Below are 19,894 nucleotides of genomic sequence, written 5' to 3' on the forward strand. Positions count from 1 at the left end.
GCTTTTTGTATTCATACTTTCGCTTGATAAATGTAATTTAGCTATCTTTATTTATATATTTCCAACGCAAAAGTCTGAGAGGAAACTATATTATAGCTAAGAAGTTATAACATTATATCTTTGAAAATTTTAAATAATTTTTTAAATATTTTGAATTATATATATATATATATATATATATATATATATATATATATACTATATATAGATCCATATTTATATATAAATGAATGTTATTTGAATTAGATGGTTAGAAGAATGTTTCTCTCTCATAGCATTTTCAGAAAGTATTTTGTGAAGCGTCCGTAAAATTATGACCGAGTCATTGTGTATATGAGAAATGAAAAAATTGAAAAAAAGAGTGACTCAAATATAAAAAATTTAATAAAGGTCATGGTATGTGCGTATAAAATAAATAAAGAAGTAGGAGAAATGCGCGAGAATCCAGAAAAATTAATAATTATTTATTTAATAATAGTTTTATTTAATTAGCTATTTTTTATTAGAGTTTTTAATAAATGCGTACACGTAACTCTCTCTCTATACTAACAATATTGTAACATTTTTTCTCAGTTGACTAAACATTTAACGTTACAAAAGAAAAACCCAGATAAACAAGTTGAAGCTTTTAGATCATCGCCACGGTGGTTAATTGTGTCTGGCTTGTTTAAAAGTGACATTGTCGCGACTAATGAAGTTCGCGCTTCTTTATGCGCATAGAAAGGGTATTCCCAGCAGATTTTTCGCTCATAATAAAGTTTAAAAAAAGGTTAACGCAAGTTTATGTGTGCAAAAAATTACGGAAATACAAATTATTATTCTGTTTATAGTGTGTTTTAACATAAATATAATAAACATAACTTACAGTGAATATATCGATGCATCAAATACTTAATTTTAATGTTTCTAGATAATATATCAATATTCATCATTTATTAATATATTTTAAATATTTGTTTATTTCAATGATGTACTATTATGACTATTACTGGCGTTTGAAAGATTTATTAGATTATGTTGATTATTTGAAAGTCTCATCATCATGAAGTCGATTAACCACGTAGTTTAGTAATGAAAGCAACAAGAAACTACGCCGTAAATGCGGATTCAAAAGCGTAAATACACTGTACTGTACGTAAATAAGCACATTTCACAAGCGAACGCCTTTTATGTATTTTGAAATTAAATCTTGCATAAAATGTAAAGACCAATTAAGAAATGAAATGGTCCGTAAATTTCTGCGGCTACGCTATGCGCTTTTTAATAAAAGGCTCTTCATTTATGCAGGTATATTGTACGCGCGGCGCATTATAATATGATTGTTAAATAGTTGACTAGATAGATGTGCACGATATTTGTGCTATTAAAATTGTACAATTATCTCGGCAATAGTCTTCCTATATAGCGCAGAATATTGTTGCAATGTTGTTGCAACATTCTGTGCTCTGTGGGTTCATTTACGATTAAATTTCAAAGAATACTGCATGTTTGTAATTAATATCGTAATCAAATATCATAGATTGTAATGAAAATTTCCATTGAGTAAGAACTGATTCGCATTAAAATCAGGAAGATGTATATAGTAATGTTGATGTTTGTTACGAGAAAAGTGCCAATCTGTGATTTTTTCAATCCTGTTGTTCTTTACACTTCCGTGCGTAAAAAGGAAGTATTTTTATAACAAAGAGAGAAAGATATATATAATTAAATGTGTGAATATTGAAGCATAATGGAAGGAAGATAATTGTTAATAGCTATTACTTTTATCGATCGTGTTTAGACATTAGACATAATATGCATTGTTCAATCAGCATCCATTTATTATTCTTAAAATATTCGAATAAACTCATGAGATTCCTAAAGTATGTTAAATCGGAGTAAATATCTCTATTTTCTTATATAAATTTGAATTATCTTGTGTAAATCTGTGTGCTCACATAAATGTTAATACAATTATTTGCGATAAGAACTGTGACGGAAGAGACATTATTTCGTTATAAAGATTCCTGTCGTTTTATGGAAATTTAGACGAATGTTAGAATTACGGAAATTGTTTACGCTGAACAATACTTTTTCCTAGTCACGGCGAATCGTTACATTCTCTATTTTACGATCGAATTTTCTGACAACTGATTGACTCTTACTATATCACATCTCCTCAGTTCTACAACGACTGGACCGTCTCAACCAAGCAATAATCTGGGATCTGTGTCAAGTAGTAATTCTCGTCTCTATTGTCAAAATGCATATTCATTTCACCGTAAGGTATCAGGTGTGGTATATAGGGTGGGCAAATATTTTAGGCCTTGGAAATAATTCTATGAACAGAAGCTTAATCGTAAATAAGACTACAATTCTTCAATCTGGCAATTCTTAACTCTTATGGTATTACTCGGCTTTGCAGTAATCTTCTATTGCCTTGAATGTTAATGTGCTCTTCAATCCGGCTTTGTAACTTTAACAGCTTTTAAAACGATAAAACAAATCCGATGTGCTGCGCATCCGTTACGCTATACGAATTTGCGATGCGCGAAGAGCTGAAAATCCGTAGAATGAAAATCGAGTTTGACTCTGAAAGTTTGATATAAACTCCGCAGAAGAGTTTGCATTTGTTGAAAGTTATTCGTCATATCAACAGACGCGTGTGTCTCTTAACTCTTTATGAAATAAAATATCTGAAATGACTTGAAAGAATGGTAATAAATGTAAAGTTATATCAAGAAAAGAAAACTTTTTTAAATTTTTGCAGCAATATTTGTATTTTTCTTTTACATTTATGACGAAAAGAGGTGAAGTACAACTTTATCGTCAGCATATCATAACAATCTTATATCTAAGAGTTTGAGTTTTCTTGAAAGTATGTTATGTGAAACGTTACAATAAATCACTGTCGGCACTCGGCACACACAGTGCTCTTTGCACAAACGCGTGCAACTATAGTAAGTGCATCTTCTTTTCCTCAGTTCTTCAAGAAAGAAAGATAAAGAAAAAAAAGAACAAATAATGTACGTACTAACTATATTTTAGAAACAGATATCTTAAATATTTATGGTGATGAATAGAAAATTATCATGTCATAGGAAATTATGTATTTTTATTAGAGCGCAATTATATTTTAGAAAATTATTAGCTGCCTTAAAAAAAAATACGAAAAAAATTATTATACTTTTCGAAATAAAACTTTTATACATGAAAAACTTTTATATTTACGAATGTATTTATGAATGTCTGAATTTATGGAACGATTATGTAATGAGTTACAATATATATGAAAACAATTTTAATTTTCTGTTTCTTTTTGAAAATATAAAAGTAAAAGAACAATGCAAAAATAGTTGAGTGACACAAATTGATGTTTGATGATCTTATATTCTTCGTACGGTTTACAGTTACATTACATCTCTAAAGGTGAATCTAAAAGAAAAGTAGAGAGTCTGTCGGAGCAACGGATTTTAGTTAGTACAACTACTGTGACTCCATCAGGGTAAGAAAACCATGGCGTTATACGAAGTTACACCGATAACCAAGGGCAGATCCGGCGTGCGCGTGGTCTCGTTAAAGAATTACTGCGGTTGTAAAGGGCTGTGTAGAACGATCTTGGGTGCACACCCTACATCTAAAGGTTTTTTCCTTTCGCCACCGACTTTTTCTTCGGCAGTTAAATAAGGGTCGATGGTTACAGATCTTTGTAATAGTCATTCACATAATGATTTTTCTTTTAAAGAGAAATGTAAGAAATTTTGCTTCTCGTGGCACATATATAAAATATTTTGTTTTAATGATGGACTATTAGAATAAGAGAATTCCTACGCAATAAGAAAAATTTATATTTCTTTTTGTAAAGTTTGTTTTGTGTTAACGATAACAATTTCTGCTTTCTAATGTTTGACGATATACATATATATTTTTTTATATATTTTGTGCGTACAAGTATCCGCTATTTAAAAAAATAAAGCGTAATAATATTTATATTTTATATAAAATTATCATGAATGTGTGTGTTCTGAGAAAAAAATTAAATCACAATGGCAAGAAAAATAAAGATAATTCAGCAAAGCCGTGCTATAAGGAAAATTACGTCACGCGGAAGATTGGAACATTATTTCAGTGTACTATACATTAAACTAGTATTAACTACACGTTTAAGCCAGTATTTACATCATTCTTACTTATTTAGCCAATATATGTCGGTATTAATTTATGTTAACACGGAATTATTGCTTTGTCTCCAATTTGATTAAATAATAAGCTACATGAGGGAAATATTTTATAATTAGTTGTCAGAAGCTTTATATTATATATTCAGCACAATTAGAATCCTACTTACCCCCGAGTTAAACTTTGTCACTTAATGTTGTCACCCTTCTTCCGTACTAGAGCATTACATTGTTTCTCATGGTACGGATAAGCTCTTTATAACAATTACATGCACAAATAGATCGCGTTTTTTGTTTTGTAAAAAATCTCGAATAATATCATTGTTGAAAATATTCTCGAGACGCGCATTCTCAAACGTAGTAGAAGAAGCAAAGAAGAATCCAAGTTGTATTGCTTCGATAACGCTAACTCGTGCAAATGAAATCGATTAAATCTTTAATAAGGAAATTATGATGTTTTTTTCGTTAACACTGTCTAAGTATTTCGAAAAATATAAAATTATACAGCGTGATATATTTCATAATAGATATGAATAGTTCTCGTTCGCAATAAAACAATAATTTTGTTACAAGATAATTTTTTTTAATTAGTTAATTTATGCTTAATTAAATTTTTCTCACTGCACATTAATGATAATATAAAATAAAAAATAATTTAAATTTATTGTAAGCAATCTGCAAAATGCGTAATAAATAATAACTAATATTAATAATAAATAATAAATATACAAAGAATAAATAATAATAATTAATAAATAATAAATAATAAATAATAAATAATAAATAATATAATATAAATATAAATAATAATTAAAATTAACTTTTGAAATAAATTACAATATATTACAAAACTTTATTACAAAATTATCAATCATGATTAGCGCGAATTTTAAAATAACAGTTTACATCAACACTCGATTTGTTTGAAAATCTCTATACAATACGGAATTTCCTTGTTAAAATTTTTAAAGTTTCCATTTGCATAACGAACGTTACGGATTACAAACTAAGGATCACTTCAAGAGGCGAGATGATAAATTACAATCGTGTCAGTTTAAATTGTTCCCGTTCAAGCCTGAGCGGGAAACACACCGTTCGTAATTCGATACGCAGATCGATCGATGAAATATTTCCCCGAGGTAATTTTTTTTCCAAAGGGCGACGCGACTCTCGAGCATGATACGCGCGCGAGATAGGGTCTAACCGAATGTAGCTACGCGCGTATACTGAAGGAACTTGTGGAGCGAGGGCGCCGGCTTGAACTGAACCAACCCCTCTTCCCAGCATCCCGCGCGGCGCGCGTTCTCTTATCGGATATTCGGGGCAATGGAACTTTTGGACTGATAATATCGTCAATTGTTGAGGGAAATACAGAACAATCGACGGGTGACAATCGTCGGTAGGAGGGTTTGTATTCGCGGCTTAATTGCCTCAACAACTTTAATTCTTAATACCGCATCGAGAAAAGCCGATTACATTATCTGCATCGGGCCAATTAGATTTTGCAAATGAAGACAATGTGATTAGAAAAATTTCTTTCTAATGTGTATAGCAACACACTCTAATTAATATTTTCTTTAAACTATTGCATATATAATTTAATGTAAATTTTTATACATGTAAACACATTTTATTTTCAATTGCTAATTAATTAAAATTTAATTATGGATTAGAAACATAATTATTGATAATTAGTTTAATAATTGATATACTGCAAAATTTTTTCTATTTATTTTTTTTCATATTTTTTAATATAACATATTAATTTTAATTAAGATAGAATAATGGATTTCTGAAGAATGAAGAAGGGATCGTCGGGTTAAAGCAGAAAGCAAAATGCTAAAAGCTAAAAGCTAAGTGCTTCTATGCTCTGAGACATTCTTAAAATAATTTATATTGCTTGTTTCAAATGTATGGTGGTAATGTGCAATTGCAAAATGTAATATTCACGATGTGTTTTAAAACCACAATTGTTTTGAGACGAAAAATAAAGCACATTAAAATATATCAGAAAATACAAATATCTAGACTGATTCCTATGCACAACTTTATGTAACTTTGTGTAACACACTAGTGGTCCGCTTATAGTAGTTTCGCATATGGAATTTTGTCTTATATGAAATACTGTATTGTGTTTGTCTCAAGAATTCTATTTCGAAGTAGAACAAAACGATTTATGAATATCGTAAAATAAAACATCTGCAACATTAAAATATTTAAATTCTGAATAAAAAGTATAAATCTTTCAAAATTTTTTAAGTAAATACTTTTAATTCGACACTATTATATACATATAAAGATGATAGATAGACAGTTTGATGGAATATTTTATTTCAAAGCATTTGGCTCAGACGTTATCGAATTCTGCAGAGGAATTTCATTTTAATAAACCGCTAGAGAAATTGATTCCATTACTCGATTTCACGCACATTTAAAGGAAAGTTATAACATTTGCTACGTGAAATTAAGATATATTACTACTATTTACGAAATTCTGTTAAACATCTGCTTCATCAAATAACGTTCGTAACATTCCATTAAAAGCTGTCACGAGAAGTTGACTTAATAACATAAAGTGTTCTCGCATGCTCGTTATTGGATTTACCTTTGACGTAGCGCGAAAGCGGAACCGCAACATTATTATTAATTGACCTTTTTAAGAAAAAGACGAATAGCTTTACTATTCCAAATGTCGATGAACCTCATTTATGCTATAGGATTAAATATTATTCTCTTGTATCTTGACAAACTACAAGATTGATTGCTTATATGATGACAATATGTCGCAACAACCAGTTGCTATCCATTAAAATGGATCGTGCGGACAGCATATTTTTTTCAATTACAGATAATAAAAATGAAAAATAAATAACGCGTTATTTTTTATACTCGAATTCAAGTTTGTATACAAGATATAAACAACTAAAGATCTAAGAAATTATTTACAACTTAAAATTCAGTAATGTAAGAAAATTAAATAATAAATTTTTATTTGATTTATGAATTTTTTATATGAACGAAACTTTAATTCAAGAAATAAATACAAAGAAGTTCCAGATTGAACTGGCCAATTTTCGCAAAAACAAGGAAATTGATTGTATTAAAAATTTATAATTTAAAAAAATACGTCATTTTGAATACAACATATATGTATATTTCACATAATGAATAAACGCTTTTCTTTGTTTTAGAGCCATTACCTAAGGAAAGGAAAATAATACTTATGAATATGATTAGATTGTTTAGTTATGAGGTACATGCATAAGAATAAAAATCAAAAACTATCTGTATTGATAGATCTGGTTTGCTGTATTTTAAAATCCATAAAGGCTTGAGCATACGATTCTGCGCAACTCTTATCGTCATCAAATTGTATGTTAGAATCCTTTTAAGCATTATAAGAAATGCTTGTCCACAAGGATAGATTTATGAAGCGAGTGGTAAATTTTTTTTCTTTATGACCGTGTTGTACGATACATACGCGCGCGAACTACGCTGGATTTCGTCCAACAACGTCGTCTCGTCAGTGGCAACAAGTTTTGGGGTCGTATTACGATAAATAGCATTCGCACTCTAGGCGGCAAAAATAATGGGCTACAATTTATCACTGCTGAAAATTTTGACGTCGTTTTTATTTATTTACACTACTCGTGTTCGTCGTGCTATAAAAAAACCACACAGAATGATATTGCCTGTCCTCGCGTATATTATGTATCATCTGTTCGAACACACGCGAGGCAATTTCAAAATTTTAGAATTGTATTGCGAGTAAAAAAAAAAAAAAAGATAAGCAAAATGTATTACATATCAAATTGTCTGAGTTCATCTTTGTGCGTACAATTTGCATATCGCATAAAAGACATTTTCTCCCCGTTGAACTTTACTTTTATCCGATAGCACTTTACTTTTATCGTTCAATAAAAAAAATGGACGATTCTTCGTATGATAACAAAAAAGAAGATACTTTTTCTGACATGTTTAGGAATACAAACGGTGAAAAGGTTAGTATTAATCTCGCTTATATATACATATAGTATATACAGGAAAGCAAGGAATTTTCTTTTCCGACAAAACCCGCGTGATTTACGCACTTACAAGCAACCGAAAGGTATGGTCCTGAGAGAGTGTCTTTGATCATAAGAATTAATTACGGTAAAAAGTCGCGAGCAGAAGTTTGTCGAAGCCACACATTACAAGGGCCGTTGCTACGCGGCAGCTTCCCTTTTCTCTTTTCGACGATAAAGAACCGTGAACTTCGCAAACTCGTTTGCCGTCTCAGCGGGGCCATTTGGTTACAGCGGAACATTCACAACGTTACAGCGCGTTCTTCCATGTCTCGTACTTCCGTAAATGAAGTCTACACTTGCACGTTTCGTTTACTGAAAAGAGATTTTTCTCAAGCGAACACTGCACATGAAATTGTTCTGAGACTATAAAATTAACATATTCCTACGCGCATGTAATGTACAATATTTTTATATCCTATTTTGCACAAAAGGAAAAAAACTAACAATTAAGAATCTTTTGATTTTAATTTTTTTCTATGTAAAATTTATTTAATATTAAACACTTATCACATACATATATAAGGTGAGTTTGAAACTTGATGATTTTCAAAAGGAAATTAAAAAAATGAAATATAACTTAAATATTTATTTCTTATCAGATAACAATAAAAGATTAGAATTTAATTTAAGTATATTGATTTATTCATTTCTTTAAATTAAAAAAAATTTTTTTCACATTTATAAAATGTTCTTCGCATATTCTATATTGCCTTAATCTATCACGCAGATTTAATAGATTAAAATAAAATAAACTTTCGAAATGTTTGCATTCGCAAAGCAAGTTTCTTTTTTTTCTCTTGAATTACTAACGAGAAAATTACATCAACACATAACTAGTTTATAACTAAGTTTAATTTATCGACAATTTTGTTATTAAATTAATATTGCAGTAAAAACAATAATGTGTCAAAAAATATATAGGGGGAGTGAAAGGAAGCTGACGATTTTCAAAATAAAATAAAAAATAAAATATTTTTAAAAAACTTTAAATATTTATTTCTTGTAAGATAACAATAAAATATATAATGTTATTTGAGTATATTAATTTTATTCATCTTTTAAAACTAAAAACAATTTTTATATTTATCAAAAATGTTTTCCGTATCCTACATTACTCTATCATACAGGTTCGCAAATTTAAAAGTTAACACTGCTGAATTAATAAAAATTATTTCAACAGAAAAAATGAAACTTGTTTGAACATTTCAAAAGTATGTTTTACTTTAGTCTATTAAAATGAAATATTCCACTTTAATTATGTGATGTAATACTTCTATATTTCTCATTTAATATACATATATAATTATATGATGAAATGCGTGAAAGAGGAATGTAATATTATCTCTATGTTCGTAGAAACTTCGTGGAGCAACAAATACATGACTTTCGGGGTTTATTTAACCCCGCAAATGTCCAGATGAATTTTCGAATTGGGCCATTTTCCCTAGGGGAATAGCATTATATCTTTGACGGACACGAAGGCGAAATACGCAGTTTACGCGATGATTCATCGTAGGTAAGGTTTATCCGCGCAGACTCACGAGCATTTCTCAAGAGAACTCGAGATAAATGGAACAAGTTTCTCCGGGGGTGCATCAGCTACGATATTTCTGTTACAAGAAGAAAGATTGTCTCCATCTTTGTTGCATTTCCGTCACTCTTAAATGCATAACTAATGAAGCTTTGGCGAAGTATAGGAAATTAATTGTTGTAACTTTATTAGTACGTTTGCATTTTGTCGTTTGGATTGCTCAGATGTTTGCAAAACTAAATTTATCAAAAGTCATTGGTTACAAGTCGCAATTATATCTAGTTTGTTTTTCCAATTTTGAAATCTATCCGACCTCAATTCCGATATTCAATTACGATTTATTCGCTATATGAATAAATCGTAATTCAATCTCAATTCCAATATTCAATTTCGATTTACTTCCTAAGTTCTTTATCTATTTATTTGTTTGTCTGTATACATTTTTATTTACGTATATATCCATCTTTCTTTCGTTTGCATTGATGATTTAATGCTTAAATTATTCGATAAAAAAGCAGGTAAACATCGCCTAAAAATTTGACATTCTCACTATTAAATAGAGCATTAGTGTTATATAAATTAAATAAGTTTTCACGCAAACCCTTCTATTTGTCAATATTAGACGAGTTTTAATTTTTGAAATATTAAAGTTTAAATGCCAAGCACGGTTTTGTAGATTTTTAATTATGAAACAAATTTAATAACGAAGAAAAAAAAATCTCAGTGTCATTTATATAATTTTATTCCGAACGCTCACGTAACTTGGAGATATAATTTTATCCAGATTTCAATATGAAGCACCATAATCTTGAGTATTTGATATTGCCGTTTTATTTTAGTTATCGTGATTCGGAAGCCGAATAGAATCGTGTGAGAGTTATATTATGTATTATATTTGTTAATATTAATTTATAATATTATATATGTATATACATGTTATGTAGTATTGTAGTTGTTAATATTTTTTTTGTTAATTTTCTCAAGAATTAAATGGTCGCGTATAATCATCCCGCTGTAATCATTGTATTCATCGTATCTCGTTTATTTTCTTGCGAGTCTTAAAACAAAAGAAAAGTTTACAGTTATAATCAACGAAACGCTAACGGCATAAACGTGGCTGAGCAATGCAAAGCTACGACGGATGCAATGAGGATCTAGCGTTTTAATGGCAAATGAGCAGATGCAATTCGAGTTCGCTCGATGTTCGTTTGCTGGTGGCAAAATTCCCTGTGGGAAATCGGGATGCGCTTTAAAATCCTGATATACCGAGGAAAATTAGAGCTACGAGATGGAATCAGATAACGAGTTGTAAGGAATAATGACGGGCGCGAGTTCGATGTGGTTTTATCTCTCCGTAAATGGATTAAAACAATTTGACGAAGCTCTATGAACTGCGTCATGCAATACATCTCGCCTGCTGGCGATAACCCCATTTGTCTTTCTATCTTTCTCTTATATCTCTCATGGGAGTTCGGAAACTGCGGGAATTGACCGTCTGGTTTAGCACACTTCGGTTTGCCAATTTATTACGCTTTTAAATCGAAGCGTTTATTGATGGAAAGTTTGTATGAAATTTATGACAATGCGCATTCCATTATAAAATTCATTAACTTTCGTACTCAGAGAATACGCGAATGGCAAATGAAGCGAGCTCTATTCTCTTAATTTGAGTCACGCGACGAGTAAGCGAAACTTTGCTGGCAGCTCGTTTCTAGCTAAACCCTAGGTAAACCATTCCTCAATGCATTTCCCGACCACGCCATTATATACTAGAACGAAATAGAGAACGAAATACAAGCACCAATTATCGATTGCGTTGAATGAAACGGTAACTGTTTAAATTTCGCAACGAAAGGAAGAACCTCGTTAGTCACGTACGAATACATATGCAGAGGGAGAGAGAAAACGAGAACTTAATACTAAATTTATAACATAATTTTATAGAATTCATAATTTTATGATTTTTAGATGTTACATTAATAATGTATAACAATTGTTTGTTTACGAATTACGTGTATGCATTATGTTTATTATGATTATTACATTAAAACTTATTTTTATGAATTTATTATCCAGTATTATATTATGTAAATTTTTCAAAATAGCTCTGCAAACTTTCAGATATAATATACGATACAACAAAACGACATAAATATGTTTTGACAATAACATTGAGATACATTTCTTTTCTCTACGTATAATATATTTTAAGAAAAGACTACAAGAGAAATTTTAGAATTTTTTATTGATTAATATGTTAGAAATATATAAAATACATTTTCATTTGCTTTGTTTGTGTGTAAAGAAAAATATATAACAAAGAAAATAAGGGGGAAAATAAATAAATATCTTCCGTAAAACAAATTTATTTCACGGATATATCATCTCTCATGCGTATAACTGCGAGCGTCTTTCTTCCAATATTTTCTTTTTCCTTCATTTCCTCATTATAATATAAATGTAATATTATTCATCGCGTACCACTCAAAATTTCCATAACATGTACAAAACTTCTATCATACTTAACAGTAACTGACATGAGTTAAATTTGATACGATAGCCTAGTTCACAGTTAATTAAACCTCGCTCCTATAAATTTTCGAAAAAATATATCTATACATATAAGCTATTATATTAATATATTGTTTGCTATATTTTAGCGAAGTGAAACAACGTTAACAATTTACAAATAATTAATTGCTTTAAGGTTACTGCACATCAAAAAGATACGTTAAAAATTATAAAATTACAAAAAAAATTAATACTACTAATATTTAACATTTTTCAAACGATGAAAAGATATATAGTTCGGACTATTGAAAAATTATAATAGAATATAAACCTCCACTTTGGAAATCGTTTCGCAAGAAATGTTAAAAACGTAATGATATAACCGAGTAATCATAAAATCATGAATAAAATAATTAACGCTGTTAATGATTAAAGCTTTCTAGAAAATAAAAGAATTCTGTAAAAACAAAAATAGGTTTAAGTAAAAAATCCAATGTAAAAAAGCTTTTCGTTTTTTTATTATAAACGTAATCGAAATCAAAAGTAAGAAAAATTAGACTAACAATAAGATATGCTTTCAAATGTTCCGTTCTAATATACTTAGTAAAGATTTCTTACATTACTTTATTTTATAATTTTCGCAACAACATAATATTTTGATACTTTCTAATGCTTTATACATATATATAATACAATACATTGAATTATAAAATAATTATAAAATATTATATTAGCAAATTTTATATAATTGCAAACTATCTTCCAGTTTTTAATCACCACGCATTCCTAATCAACGCATCCTTCTTCGAATCCTCGAATTGTTATGGCTTGTCGCATTCTCACCAAGAGAGGGACCTGTCTCGTTTCTTTCTTCTTGTGCAGTTCATCGAAATACCTTTCCGACCATTTATTCCGAGACATCCCTAAAAGATGTTTACACCACTGAAATTTCCTTTTCTCTATTCTCTTGACTGATCCGGCACTTTTGCTTCCATTTTATTCACAAATATTAATGTAATAAATATAACTACGGTATCTCTTTTAATCTGATTTTTAATAAATTTTTTATAAAAAATATGTAGCTACTTGTTACAAATTTATATTTGTTTCTTAAAAATAACTGTATTTTCTTTACGATTGATTCCTTTCATTATTATCTGAATGTAAGTATTGAAAATAAGATAATCGAAAAATGAATATTGTTCGATATTTCATAGTTATATAAAATTAAGGTATAAAATATTTTGTAAACACTATTCAATTTTTGGCTATCCTACCTATAATATTTTACACTGAATATTGCAAAGAGTCGATTTACATAAACAAATTAATGGGATGATTCCAAAAAAAAATAAAAATAACCTTGAAATAATCTCATAACTTTTACTCAAGATCAAACCAATAGTACCATCTGTCCTCTCCAATATCACAAAACTTTTGTACAAAACATTTTTTGATGAAAGTCTTGATTTTTTAGAAATATTGATGTCATTTAAAATGGATCACTTTGTATATAATTTTTAATCTTTAAGAGAGACATGTTTAAATTATAATGTTTTATTGTGTTTTTTTAACATAATAGTAATATAATAATTTAAACATAATTAAAAATATATTTTTCTTTAATTTCCCTTAAAATAATTTTAATATTTTTTAAAAATAATTTTAATTTAACTTATATAATTTTTCTTAAAAGAAATTTAATTTTTTTTAAATATAATAATTTTGATTTAATTTAACATTATATATGTTAATATATATATGTTTATATTTTAACCTTATTTCTAATTTTTTTAATAATTTAATGATTCCAGTATCCTCAGAATTATTAGAATTAGGCATATTAAGAAAATCTTAACCTACTATAATAGTCCTAACAATCCTTAGTGGTTGTCTAAGCCAGCGGAAATCCGCGATTACTCGAAATTTGGGGAGTGTATCCTAATCGTTTCCTTTAATCTCATGCTTTAATTGCGTGCTATAATAATATGCCCTAATCAAGTGTCCTAATTAAATGCATCGGTAGCATTTTCTTACATTTTATTGTCTGTAAATAAAATATAAAAACCTATAAGTATATCCTGTCAAATTAGAATATACTCTCTCAAAAATGTCTTTCGCATTTTTTTACGAATAGTATTAGTTGCCTATTTTTCATAGCTTCTATCCATTTTTCGAACCAAATCTCTAACCAGAAATTGAGAAGGGAGATAAATATTCCTTCTACTGTCAGCTATTTATTGTCGCCGATTAATAAGCGCAAAGATTTTACTTACTCTCGTTTGCATTAAAGATTTATTAGACGTGTGCCTTTACATGAAGTAAGGAGAAAAATTCCTTCTTTTGCCAGCTAATTACCATTGCCGGTAGATGAACGTAAACATTTTACTCTGGTTGATGATCGTGCAATTTTACGATCGTTCGTTAGACGCTCATTTGAATATAATTTTATTTTAACTGATATAAAGTCAAATTATTAAAAAAAATAATTAATACATTTTTATAGTAATATATATATAATTTATAATAAAATAAAATTAATTCAACACTTATGTCACTTATTATCATTACATATACATTATATGTAATTTAATTGATTGATTATTTAGCTTTACATTAGTTAAAACAAAGTTTAAGAAGGTATATATGCATATGTATATATATATATATATATATATATACATACAATGATATATGCATACAATGATAACAAAATGCAAGAATAAATATTTTGATGATTCCCTTTAGTAAAAGACACAAAAATATTTCTATAAATGTATATCTGGAAATACATAGTTTTTGAGATATAATGCGAAATATCTCAATTGTAGCAAACTAGTATAACATATTTACCTCTATACAAATCATAGCAGATGTTCAAATTGTTTCCCATGTGACGCTATGCAGACGTTGACACATCAAATCATCGACTGGCGCATCCTTTCGAGAGTTCCGACATGCAACTGAATAGTGTCACAAGTTGCATACACACGTTGCTCCAGAATCATTGCATCAGGAACTGGCTCTGAGTACATACACTAGGGTCTTCAGATGTCATTGTGTCACATAGGAGATATTTTGAATTACTTATTAACATATTATTTATTATCATATTATCATATTATCGTAGCAAATAATTTCCCAATATACTGATTACGATCACGTTTAGAAAAAAAATTCGATGGAGTGAATTCTTTTTCACATTACTTTTCTGTTCGAATATCATTGTACAAATGATCACAGAATCGCTAATGTAAACATTAGCACGCTATATGCAAAGATCGAACATGCAAAACCATTATGTTATTATTAGTTTGTTGCCGAAATATTTTACGTATTATGACATACATAATAATAAACGCAGAATATGAAATAATACGAACATTTTAAAGTATAGAATAGATTAATTATTTATTAAATGATTTATGTATCGAAGCTTATTTCAGATTAATTATTCAATGCAATTCTGTGATTTAATCGTTTTACTACGCGTTCTCAATCCGAATTAACTCCGAATTAAAAAGTCAAACAAACATTAAACCAAATATACATATATAAGAAATATATGACTTTCTAAAATAAAATATGTTAATGAACAAATTATTTAATACTTTATGATCCGGACTATAAAAACACTAATACAATAGATCAAATAATCAAATAAAGATCTTTGCTTTAAAAATGAATCAGTGTTTTATACAGATACGTTAGAAACGTGGTGATATGTCTTTAACTGAATGACCATAAATTCATGAAAAAATTAATCACCATTGCTAATGATTAGAATTATTTTTTAGAAATTAAAAAAACATAGTCAAAACTATAGAAAAAGTATAATAGAATAAACAGAATTGTCGAAAATCGAAAGCGTCTTATAATCGTTTGTTTAATCTCATACTTTAGTCGCGTGTCTTGAATTGGATGCATCATACTTCTTGCTACGCACTTTGATTAGTATTAGTTATGTATTTTGCTTATCATTTTTTGTATATTGGATTTATATTTCTTGATTGCATTTATTGTAATCAGAGATATAGGATTTCTATTTTAGAAAAAAGAGAAACTTTTTTTATTGATTAATTATTTACACTATCAGAATTATAAGCTTAATTGCGTTCGTTTATGAATATATGATAAGACATTTTGGATTGTTTACATTTCCCGATTTAAATGATATATGTTATTCATGTGTATATATATATATATAATATGTGTATTTAGACTATATATTTTATTCGTTTTGTATCTCTACTGGCGGACGTTAAATCATTTATAGATATTAAATCTCTCAAAACTGTTTTATAAAACTAATGTGATATAATTGAAAAAGTAAAAATGTAGTATAATTGAAATATGTTACATGTACAAAATTAAAATAAATTTTATTTTATTTATATTTTTATTTTTTAATCAAATACACACACACATTACTTATCAGTTACATTTAAGAAAATATCAAAATTTAATAAATTTAAAATTTAATATATTTTTAATTTAAAGTATAAAAAAAATTTTATTACAGTTAAAATTAACTGTTATTTGCACAGTTATAAAGCTGTTTATTGTCTAAACATCAAAGCAGGAGATATACATGTATGATACATCCCATATTTGTTTATAACATTTTTATGTTATTGAAAAGCATATTCAGAGGTATAGTGTTTGAAATACAATATTTCCATAAATTCGTTACTACAAAATCTAGAAAGCAAAAAATGGAACGACACCAGTTTATGCTTTTACTAGATAATCGATCGAGCTACGAACCACAGATATATTGATTCCAAGGGAAAAGAACATTTTTTTCATAAATTCAATAGAAAATCTATAATAAATTAAACAATCAATAATAAGTTTTTGTGATCCCGTCATTCATAATATCCATTAAATATTAGTTTTTAAAAGTATAATTTCCTATGCCATTATACTTTTCCTATATACCATTATACATTTATGTATATCATTTTACTTTTAGTTGCATTACTAAGTTGTTATATGCCCAATCTAAACTGCAACATTATTCAAGATTATCGAACAGATAAAAAATGAATCCAAACTGTTGCATATATTCAAGATTATTGACTTTAGCAACCATTATTTCAAAACGATGCTAATGATACTTCAGAATATCTACTTTTACAAAATCAAATACTTTATTTGTTTAAAATATAACATTTTTATGTTGTGAGAGCGATAATAAAAGATGTACAAAATATTTTTAAAAAAATAGAAAAAAGATAAAAATAAGAACACATATTTCTAATATTAGACTAACAATAAGCGAAATATCAAAGCGTGAAATTATGGTGTTTACATGCACGATAGGTGTTTCTGCACTATTTGTGCAGAATTATACATAATCGCTTCTATATATATATCTCCAAGATGTATAACGCAATCGTGGTCTCTATCCTCCCGTTCGTTAACGAGTGTTACGGCCTCAATAGAGCGAAACTCGCCCTCGGATGCGCAATTTCGGTTGATATGCAGCATATGCATGCCACGAAATACGTCGCAGCATATATCCGTTGCGTATTCTCTGACCCTTGTAATTGAAGTGTCCCAGCACTGACGTGTTGAGACTAATGCGTATCTTTAACACAGAATCAGTTATATTGGCTAATAGAAATATAATTTATTTATAACAGTGCGCTACATACGTGAAAATTGTTATCAACTTATTTTACAAACATGTTTTAGAATATGAAACCACCTGTTTGACAATTTATTTCGCTTCACATTGATACAATTGTGTTTGTATATATGTAAACTTAAACACAATATGCGGTTTAAACGTATAAAAATTAAAAATGTAAATATTACATTCAAATGTTAAAATATTATATTATAAATGATTTTGATAAATATATAAAATAGGACAAATTTTTAAAATATGATTTTTGCTCATCTCTATATATATATTACCTTTTCTACAAAACTTGATCACTATACGGAAAAAGATTTGATTATTCAAAATAACAATAAATTTTCTAAAGACAATTCAAGAAAAAAAGTATTTCATTATTTATATGACAAGGCACTATATGTTAGTAGTATACATATTATACACATTATTATAAGTTTAATTAGTTATTATTATTATATTGTTTATACATTTATGTAAAAATATAAAAAAATTTATTATAACTATTTTTTGTAAATAACATTTTGTGCATAATTTTTATTTAATTAAATATACAAAAATGTTTAAAATTATTTTTCGAAGTAACATTTATCTTACTTTTCAAACCTATAAATTTTTGTCTGCAATAGACTTGATTTTATTTTTAATAATAAAAGTAATAAGTTCAAAGTAATAACGATTACTAAGCGGTAGAAAGGACAAATAAGGGCCAAGGTGCGGTAATTACGTACATAATTAATGTATACTTTTTGAATATTTTTATAACAAAAATTGCGTCCTAATTATCACGCCTTTTGGCTTTTATTTTCCGTATCTGTCGCTTAGTGATTTTATTTTTCATTCGATCTTCTTTATCGCTAATAAATTTTATTTAAATTTTTATATTATAAATTATAATATCAGTTTAATTCAAGCAGCATTACATTTTTTAAAGTGTTCTTTCTAATGTTTTTTATATATTCAAGTAATCTTTATAATTAATATTTTATTAATATTTATGGTAAAACTATATACCACGAGCGGATTTGATTGCCAACTCGAGCTTAAGTCTTTGCGATGGTAGCCTTTCAATATATTATTGTTTAATGAACTCAGAATATATGTATTATAATTTTCTCTGTATTTCTGCAATATTAAACTTGCATTAAATGAATAAAATTATTCATACATTATTAATTTTTCCCATATTTGAGCTGTCAAATTATATTTATTCAATAATAAATCTTTTTTTTTTATCTTTCACGGTATAAAATAAATAATGCGCAACACATGTCAAGATAATCAATATTTTGAAAGAGAGGCAACAATAAACTTTAATATTTTTTAATAATCAACTTTTATATATTCTTTTTAATAGTGATGTTGGTTTACTTTATGCTTCTTATATTATTGTAAGTAAATTGAACGTAAATACATATGTGGTCGCGTGCATTTATTTGCAAACATAAATACTTTTACATTTTTAATCATACATCAACTGTTATTTAAATTAAGATATCGTATTTTGTGGAATTTCTATGTAAGTTGCAATACACACACACACACACACGCACACACACACACGCACACACACACACGCACACACACACACGCACACACACACACACACACACACGCACACACACATACGCATATTGTTTCTTACAATTAGTCGATGTATATAAAATATTTGGTTTTAATCAAATATAAATTTAATATGTGTGTTGTAAGAATGTTTTAATATTACAAACAATATTATTTATATCAAAGTTAAGACTAAAAACATTTTATAGTATATTACTAACTTTCTTTTATAAAAAAACAATAAAATACAAAGTTTAATAAAGTAACTTTTAAAGCCAAACTTTTAAAGTTAATAATTGCTTCTTTAATGTTTACAACATAAAAAATCAATATTATTGCATTGAAATTAATTTTATCGAAAGTAAAAATCACATTTATGATTTTGACGTAAACGTAAAATGAAGTTGATAAAGCGCTTTGA

General features: G+C 27.9%; 1 protein-coding gene across 4 annotated transcripts in view; it reads right to left on the reverse strand.

Annotated features, from left to right (window-relative positions):
* Nucleotides 1-5,370, reverse strand: part of LOC140668557 (uncharacterized) — a 138,061-nt gene extending 132,691 nt beyond the window's left edge. For 2 of the 4 annotated variants that reach the window (XM_072897717.1, XM_072897691.1), the window contains exons 1-2: nt 5,200-5,364; nt 4,328-4,562 (exon numbers count right to left, since the gene is read on the reverse strand). The gene's annotated coding sequence lies outside the window, so the exon portion shown is untranslated. Of the gene's footprint in view, nt 1-4,327; nt 4,563-5,199 lie in introns of all 4 variants that reach the window. The other 2 variants (XM_072897699.1, XM_072897707.1) reach the window with 2 other exon arrangements.
* Nucleotides 5,371-19,894: the final 14,524 nt, after the last annotated feature.

This window comes from Anoplolepis gracilipes, chromosome 1 (genome assembly GCF_047496725.1).
Source record: "Anoplolepis gracilipes chromosome 1, ASM4749672v1, whole genome shotgun sequence".
Lineage (NCBI taxonomy): Eukaryota > Metazoa > Arthropoda > Insecta > Hymenoptera > Formicidae > Anoplolepis > Anoplolepis gracilipes.